This window comes from Ylistrum balloti, unplaced genomic scaffold (genome assembly GCF_031769215.1).
Source record: "Ylistrum balloti isolate Yb309-2 unplaced genomic scaffold, AGI_CSIRO_Ybal_v1 Utg370446, whole genome shotgun sequence".
NCBI lineage: Eukaryota > Metazoa > Mollusca > Bivalvia > Pectinida > Pectinidae > Ylistrum > Ylistrum balloti.
Window position 1 is genome coordinate 38,934 of NW_026782297.1, and position 9,619 is coordinate 48,552.

The 9,619-nt window shown below is 40.3% G+C and overlaps 1 pseudogene; it reads right to left on the reverse strand.

Moving 5' to 3' along the window:
• Positions 1–8,761, reverse strand: part of LOC132554817 (uncharacterized) — a 33,789-nt pseudogene extending 25,028 nt beyond the window's left edge.
• Between the last annotated feature and the right edge of the window lie 858 nt (positions 8,762–9,619).

Here is a 9,619-nt window from a genome sequence, read left to right on the forward strand (position 1 = left end):
AGTGCTAAACACGAAACTAAACGCTGGAAAGAAATATATCATTTTGGTTATAGAAGGAAAAACCAGTACCATATGTTAAATGCTATTGTTGAAAAAGATGCGAATTAAATTTCAATGCGATTAGATTCTCTGAAAGCGCAATGTCACAAATTGCATAGCTGGACAAATTGTGTTCTTTTTTCATATAAAAATTGGGATACAACGTCACTTCAGGGGGTACATCTCCATATTATACTGGCTATTCCAACAAAAATATTAAAAAAAAAAAAAAAAAAAAAACCAGTTGGACAATTAGCAAATGCATAACCGAAAAAATGTGTACCATTTTTGCATAAAAGGTGGATGGGACGTCAACGTCATTTCAGGGGCCACTTCTCATATTATGCTTGCCATTCCCACAGAATTTTAAAAAAGATCCGTCATACACATATGGAATGCATAGCCGAACAAAATTCGTCTATGGACGGACGTACGGACAATCTGATCCCAGTTTACCCCTTAACTTGATTGCAGGAGGATATAATTAATTAATATTAGGTTGTATCAGTTCACATACGTAAGGTATCATTTTCTTGGTGACCGAGACAAAGATATATGTATGACGCCTCTCACCATAAACTATCCTTATTCATGTTACAAACCCGGCGGTATCGCCAATGGTTCACAAAATATACTTCAAACAAAATTTATGTGAGATTGAAAATATTTTTCCGAATTATGTATTATGGAACATTTTAGATAAACAGATACATGTATTGAGAAATTGTCAGTACTGTGTAAAAAAAATAGTTGATCTCTTAAAGTAAGCGTAACCTTAAAACAAGAAATCATGATATTGTGATATAAAGTCTAGTTACATGACACGAAGATGGAACATCACGACACACTAAGGACAACTATGGAGAAGATGCTTGAATGTCAATGACGTACCATCAATACAGAGAGAGTATATTTCAGATGTTACACATAGGGTTTTTCAGTTCACATATGGTATATAAAATCATATACAACACGTCCCCCGCTTTTTGACAGAGAAAATCCTTGCTAAATTTCCTTTTATTTACATGTGAATTTTTGTTGTATATTGCAAGGATGCTTTCCAAACAAAATAACTTTAGTATTCGTTAAAAGTGAATCCAAGCACCCGGTAATGAAAGTATGGTAAAATACAGTAAACATGTGCACTACTAAATAAATTTCATCAAATACGAATTTATGTTAAAAACACAATTTTGTGCAAGGGATCGAACCGCGGTCCTCTGATTTACCAGAAATCAAAAGCAAAAATATATGCGCTGGAAAAAATACCCACAAAAATTAAGCATATTGTAAATATACAACTTACCTTTAACTGGTGACGTTTTGATTGGTCCTGCGAGCACCCCTAAAACACACACCAGCAGGACCGTACACACCACTTCAGTATTGTAGTACATGCTGACCACGAAGTTGAACAGGAAACTTCTGTCAAATGTATCAGGAAACCGCGACAGGAATCTTGTTTAGCTAACAGATGGGAAGTATAAGCTGTTAAGGCTTTTTACTTGTATCCTCAGTAGCGACCTGACAAGTTTTCTTCAAATGTCAAAATTGTTCCTTAATTGTACAGTAGTTGTCTAATGTTGTTGCGCTGGTTTTCTTTATCAAGTTGTTCTTGTCTTTGTTTTGTCGCAGCTAACTTGACCAGCTGACCACTGTCGCGGGCGTCCGCTCTGTTTCTAGCTCTGAGTGTTTCTGCCGAGTGATGCTCCAGCTCACGCTTGCCAGCTTGAAATTGCGTGGGAAGGGAACGACAAAAATCGATTCCTTTGCCTTACCGTACAACACTGCTATCTCAGCGATCAGTCAGCAGTCGGATCCTATACATTTATATCTTATGACGTCACAACTAATTTTGCATTGTGTTACCATAGCAACGTGCCCATATTTTATATTGATTTGTTGACACTCGACTGAGTGATGAAGTCGTTGTCATCTTACATTGCTCTAGCTCCTAACAACAATGACCAACCATGATAGTGTTTTATACCGTTTGAGAGGCGTGAACTGTTTTGTGCCAGATTGCCGCAAAAGTTTGAGTGGTCATTATCAGAATCAGGGTCACTCGATCTCTTGAAAGTGTCGTGTTGAAGCCGTTCCGGAGAATAATATTGACATTGATGAGGATTAACACGCTATGAACTCAGAAACAGGTTCTTTGGCTTCACACAATATCTTTTTTGTCATGAAGAATACCAAATCGAAATTATTGAACCCGATCAAATTAATTTCCTTACCAAAGAGTTCGATCTGACTTTATGAAGCTGGACTTTTGTCAGATGTTAACCCGTATATTGGGTGACACTTCCGGATAATGAATGATTGATTTGTCATTGACGTCAATGTGATATCGACACCAGGTGAATCGCAATTAGGCCAAAGGCAGCTTTAATACCATTTCAATTGGCATGCAAAGTTCTAAACATGAAAACTCCTCCAATGGATATAATGTGATAGCAATCACACATTGACAATCATATTTATTTTTTTTCGGATTGAATTGAGAACAATGTAATTTTATCGTGGGTCGTAAGCTACCAGATCTTTGCAGATGGCAATTGTTTTATTTAGATAAAGACGCATGTTTGCCCACCTTGTAGGAAGAGTTTCTACTTATTTCAGGTCATGTGACTAACAATTAACTATTTTCTATGACGGGGTAACAAAAGCTACTAAAGTCTTACAGGGCTACAAAGCTACACTGGTCTGACAGGGTAACAAAGCTACACCAGTCTGACAGGGTAACAAAGCTACACTGGTCTGACAGGGTAACAAAGGTACACTAGTCTGACAGGGTAACAAAGCTACACCAGTCTGACAGGGTAACAAAGGTACACCAGTCTGACAGGGTAACAAAGCTACACCAGTCTGACAGGGTAACAAAGGTACACTAGTCTGACAGGGTAACAAAGCTACACTAGTCTGACAGGGTAACAAAGCTACACCAGTCTGACAGGGTAACAAAGCTACACTGGTCTGACAGGGTAACAAAGCTACACCAGTCTGACAGGACTACAAAGCTACACTGGTCTGACAGGGTAACAAAGGTACACTAGTCTGACAGGGTAACAAAGCTACACCAGTCTGACAGGGTAACAAAGGTACACCAGTCTGACAGGGTAACAAAGCTACACCAGTCTGACAGGGTAACAAAGCTACACAAGTCTGACAGGGTAACAAAGCTACACTAGTCTGACAGGGTAACAAAGCTACACCAGTCTGACAGGGTAACAAAGCTACACAAGTCTGACAGGGTAACAAAGCTACACCAGTCTGACAGGGTAACAAAGCTACACTAGTCTGACAGGGTAACAAAGCTACACCAGTCTGACAGGGTAACAACGCTACACTAGTCTGACAGGGTAACAAAGCTACACCAGTCTGACAGGGTAACAAAGCTACACCAGTCTGACAGGGTAACAACGCTACACTAGTCTGACAGGGTAACAAAGCTACACCAGTCTGACAGGGTAACAAAGGTACACTAGTCTGACAGGGTAACAAAGCTACACCAGTCTGACAGGGTAACAAAGGTACACTAGTCTGACAGGGTAACAAAGCTACACCAGTCTGACAGGGTAACAACGCTACACTAGTCTGACAGGGTAACAAAGCTACACTGGTCTGACAGGGTAACAAAGCTACACCAGTCTGACAGGGTAACAAAGGTACACTAGTCTGACAGGGTAACAAAGCTACACCAGTCTGACAGGGTAACAACGCTACACTAGTCTGACAGGGTAACAAAGGTACACTAGTCTGACAGGGTAACAAAGCTACACAAGTCTGACAGGGTAACAAAGCTACATAAGGCTGACAGGGTAACAAAGCTACACCAGTCTGACAGTGTAACAAAACTACACTAGTCTCACAGAGTAACAACGCTACACCAGTCTGACAGGGTAACAAAGCTACACCAGTCTGACAGGATAACAACACTACACCAGTCTGACAGTGTAACAAAACTACACTAGTCTTACAGGGTAACAACGCTACACCAGTCTGACAGGATAGCAATGCTACTCCAGTCTGACAGGGTAACAAATCTACACCAGTCTTAAAGGGTAACAAAGCTACACCAGTCTGACAGGGTAACAAAGCTACACTAGTCTGACAGGGTAACAAAACTACACCAGTCTGACAGGGTAACAAAGCTACACCAGTCTGACAGGGTAACAAAGCTACACCAGTCTGACAGGGTAACAAAGCTACACCAGTCTGACAGGGTAACAAAGCTACACCAGTCTGACAGGGTAGCAAAGCTACACAAGTCTGACAGATTAACAAAGCTACACAAGTCTGACAGGGTAATAATGCTACACAAGTCTGACAGGGTAACAACACTACACCAGTCTGACAGAGTAACAACACTACACCAGTCTGACAGGGTAACAAAGCTACACCAGTCTGACAGGGTAACAACAGTACACTAGTCTGACAGGGTAACAAAGCTACACAAGTCTGACAGAGTAACAAAGCTACACTAATCTGACAGGGTAACAAAGCTACACCAGTCTGACAGGGTAACAAAGCTACACCAGTCTGACAGGGTAACAAAGCTACACCAGTCTGACAGGGTAACAAAGCTACACCAGTCTGACAGGGTAACAACGCTACACAAGTCTGACAGGGTAACAAAGCTACACCAGTCTGACAGGGTAACAACACTACACCAGTCTGACAGGGTAACAACACTACACCAGTCTGACAGGGTAACAAAGCTACACAAGTCTGACAGCGTAACAAAGCTACACCAGTCTGACAGGGTAACAACACGACACCAGTCTGACAGGGTAACAAAGCTACACTTATCTGACAGAGTAACAAAGCTACACTAATCTGACAGGGTAACAAAGCTACACCAGTCTGACAGGGTAACAAAGCTACACCAGTCTGACAGGGTAACAAATCTACACCAGTCTGACAGGGTAACAAAGCTACACCAGTCTGACAGGGTAACAACACTACACCAGTCTGACAGGGTAACAAATCTACACCAGTCTGACAGGGTAACAAAGCTACACTAGTCTGACAGGGTAACAAAGCTACACTAATCTGACAGGATAACAAAGCTACACTTATCTGACAGAGGACCGAAGCTGCACTTATCTGACAGGGTAACAAAGCTACACTAATCTGACAGGGTAACAAAGCTACACTTATCTGACAGAGGACCGAAGCTACACTAATCTGACAGGGTAACAACGCTACACTAATCTGACAGGGTAACAAAGCTATACCAGTCTGACAGGGTAACAAAGCTACGCTAATCTGACAGAGGACCGAAGCTGCACAAGATTGAATTTTACTTACATTTCATTTGTTATTTTCTTTTTCAAAATATGGGATAATGATAAAATCAAAATCAAACTTTCGCTGGTGTTTTGCTGTTTTTGCTGCTACTATATTATGCGGTTGTTTGCTTTTGTTGACAACTGTTGCTTTAGTTTGCTGCTCTTTTGCTTTTGTACACTGATGGCATTTGCATGCAAAAACTGTTTTTTGCTGTTTTTATTGACAAAATTTAAGCATTTTAGAATTTTTATTAATAATGTTTACATTTTCAACTGACAAAAATATTCCTGATTGCTCAAAGATGTTAACATCTTACATTTCTTATTTGCAAAACCTTACTTTTAAAAAACATTTTTGCCCTCAAAATGTGTAATTGGAACTTACTAAGTATTCAGTGATATTCTCATGATGGCTACGGGTTATCTGGGTTGCTTACAATTGTCTGAAAACTCAGATAACTGTAATGAGCCCGTATTAAACAGGGTATCATCGATGGCCAATCGCCTCATTGTTGTCCGCTGCGATTTCAGGTCTGATAGAAAATGGCTTTGTTGATAACTGTTTGCATCGAAATATTTACTAAGTGTTGTTGTATAGGGTTATGTGTCTACATTATATACTGTTCGTCTTAAAGCTTAATAAAAGCGTCGTGAAAAGATGGGAAGGGGATGTGGTGGTAATCTAAACGGGTCGTTCTACTCTCCACTTCTGTTTTCGTCTATGTAAATGACAATCCAGTGTTCACCTTGTCTCGTAACCGGAACAGATTTCAGACTTACGAACATGGCGACGTTAATGCACGAGGCAGTCTGATGCTAGCATAGACACCTTTAAATATAGGTTAAGTATTATTAAGATGATTTCTCCTCATTTTTGATAATTTGAATGAATTAAGGCCTGTCGATTTCTACGATGTTGTCGAATTCGGTATACACGATGACGTTGGTGGTCTAGGTGAAGGCTTCACAGAATTGCCGGAGACACGTGCGTCAGGTCAAATAAAAAATAAGTATAGCCGTTGCCGTATTCATCCCTCGGGATGTTATTACCGTCGTTGTGGAAAATTTTGCCGGTACTACTGGATAAAGCCATGAAAAACTCGGCTGTAAAGGCTTTTCTGGAACATGTTTGCCAGCCATGTTCAAGACGGCGTAATTGATTCCGAAATGTTTGAAATTGGTAACTACGCCGCTATAGGCATCGCTGTCTACGTGCCCACGACCAATCTATTGGGCATTTGTCCTATAAACAGATTGTCTTTTACGAAGTCAATGCTCCCTCTCGAAGCTCAAGAGAGTTTAAATGTAAGCTCTATAAGCATACAGTTATTAGGTGAAACGAGTTCTTAGTTAAGTCTCATGCTGACATCCGAAAAAGGCTATGTAACCCTTTAATTTGTAGCTGCTACGATGTCGTCGTTAGTCGTGTTGGAACCCTCGTTCTTTACTATTTGTGCTTATAGGAAGGTATTTCCCAAGTGAAGATAGTGTTCAATGGTTCCGGAAATGTTAAATTCGTAAATTCCACCATATTTTAGTGCAGATACCGATCCTATCTGATGCCAATAGCTGTCTTCTACATTAGTTCGAGTTGTAGGTGCGTCACACAGATTTGATTATGATTTCGCACATTCGCATGTAAATAAGAGTGAACTAAAGACATTTTTCTAAATTTATATCAAATTTGCTCCAAGTCGTTGGTGAAGCAAATTATTAAGAAAACTCCCTTGAAAATGATGCATGCATATAGCTTTTTGGGGAGGATCGGAATATCCCTTTGTCGTGTTTTCATTCTTTTCCCCGGAAGTCCGAGACTTTGCAAGGCTTTGCGTTTGAGTCGACGTTTTGCTTCGGAAACTCATTTTCTAGTCAACGTTTTACTATTTTAACCGCTCAACAAAACTACTAAATTCATGCCAATCTCAATGCTTGTTTACCCAAAACCTTAACACCAGACTTTAATACGGGCGCCACGGCTTCCATTCCCCATCCTACCAGAGGTGCGGCCGATTTGTATATACCATTAAAGACATCACATAATCCGTGTCCTCGCTGTATTCGAACTCATGTAAAAAGTCAGCTCCACCTCCGGTTTGTTTTAAGTAATATCTATCGAATAGATTTCCATCGCTAATGTCTGTTATCTACATTTCTTCGATACCTTTTTGTCTCATAGCCACAAGAACGTATTTCTGTATCTTTCCAAAATTTATTTCCTTATATAGAATGTTTTCACGTTGAGTATGCCTAACGACCGCCTTCGGAAATATTACGTGACCACAACTTTCCTCCGCTCGAGTGGAATGGGTTTGCCCGTATCGTCTCTTAGCATCACGTTAATTTCTTGAAATTGTCTTTGATGGAGAACTACGTAATGAATGGGTTGAAATTCCTTGCTGAAGACGCGTCCTGGTTTGTCTTCTATGGAAACTATTCTTATCAGCGGGACTCTCGTGTCGCTTACCAATTGAGGTACTACTAACGGACAATACACGTTGATGGAATAGAATCTCTGTCTGACGTCTGTCATGTAATTCCCTGTATATTTTCCTGCTCAAAATCTCCTTTTCTCGAAACCTAACAATTTCACTAATCTTTCGCTCACGACGATACATCAGCCAGCTCCCCACATATATTCCAATAGGTTTTTCAATGTCGGACCATAACTTGCTTTCACGTACAATTTCGCCGATGATCTGGGATCGAACTGCACATAAGCGACGTTTTCACAACCGCCGAAGGTCATTTCTAACCTCAATTCGCCTTCGTTGACGTTAAACCGAGAATGAGGATATCAAATTTCGGCTTAACCGTTTCCAAAGAAACTCTGATGTCTAGGGGTTGCGATAATCGGGTAGTTTGAGCGGTCAATGTATCATCGGGAAAATATTCCATTGAACTGGTACTAGGTAAAACATCGTGTTTCTTTGTGATGGAGGGATTAGGTAATACATAGCCGATACTGCTGATCAATACAACAATGTACAAAGACCCCTGTTGATTGCCAACACTTAAATTATAGATACTACAATCAAATTATAAAGAATGACGATTTGACGAAAGAAAATTATTTCTTCTCTCGGTAATTTCATACCAATTAATAGCCACTCTGTATCTACACTAAATGTGTTGTCCATGGACTCAATCAACTTATTTTTAAACTGTCTTCCGATATATATATATAAATATTGGTCCTTTTGACAAGCTTTTCGTTTGATATGTTAATCTGAAGGCTTATATCTAGTCTAGCTTTCCAAAGTTTCTGATATTGGTCGGCGGAAATTTGACATTTGCAACCTGGGAGTTTCGAATGAAATAGTAGTACGGTTACCAGTTTCGTCATCATCATCGTCGTCATCATCATATTTCCATTCCATCACATCATTGTCGATATTTTCTAATCTTCGTTGTATAGTTGGAGATTCCATCTGGTGAGATGTCGGGAGTCTTTGCTATGTAACAGGAATTACCGGAGTATCTTGCAACGGAGTGGAAACTACGTTTTCTCATATTTTCTAAATACGATGTATCACTTATCCAATTCTGAGGAATGTTTACATCTCGGAGAGACGTTCGGAAAGTGCTCGTACCCTTGGGATTGACGTGCTTCAGATAACTGTGACCCAAAGCACTTCCGACTAAGTCTACCTGGTTCGAACCCGGAATCACCGATTGACCATTGTAAATCCCACTTTTTGTTCCAACTGATGACGTCTTTCTATCGATTGATCAACATTCCCGTTTTGAACGTGAAGTTTTCGGTACACTCTTTAAGATGATGTCTTGAATGGAGTCCTTTGATTTTCCCGTTGTTTCTGCGTTGCCCTTCGATACACCCACCGAGTGGACGTTATCCATCAATATAGGTTAATCCCTGTCTTGTCTGTATTGCTAGTATCTTGATATGTACTTCTGTAAAATCTGACTGTATAACGCCATTTTATGGTCTAACGGAAGATCGTCACGATTTATGATGTTTGACATATTGCCGTCTATTTCGTGCATGGATTTCACGACCGAGTCCACCTTCGGTTTAGGTCTCACTCGTCCCACTATATCCCTGTATTACCATATTCTCTGGAACAGTAATGATAACACTAAGGGTGCCAGTACCTGAATGAACCCCCCTCCCCCCCCCCTTACAGACGATGCGGACTAATTTACGAAGACCGACTTCGTTTTTTTATGTTGTTTCGTCAACGGCAAGCAACCTCGTAAAATGTTTTGAATGCACTCACAGATACAATCAATTAGACCTTTGTCGGCCATTTTGAGGATGGCTTTAC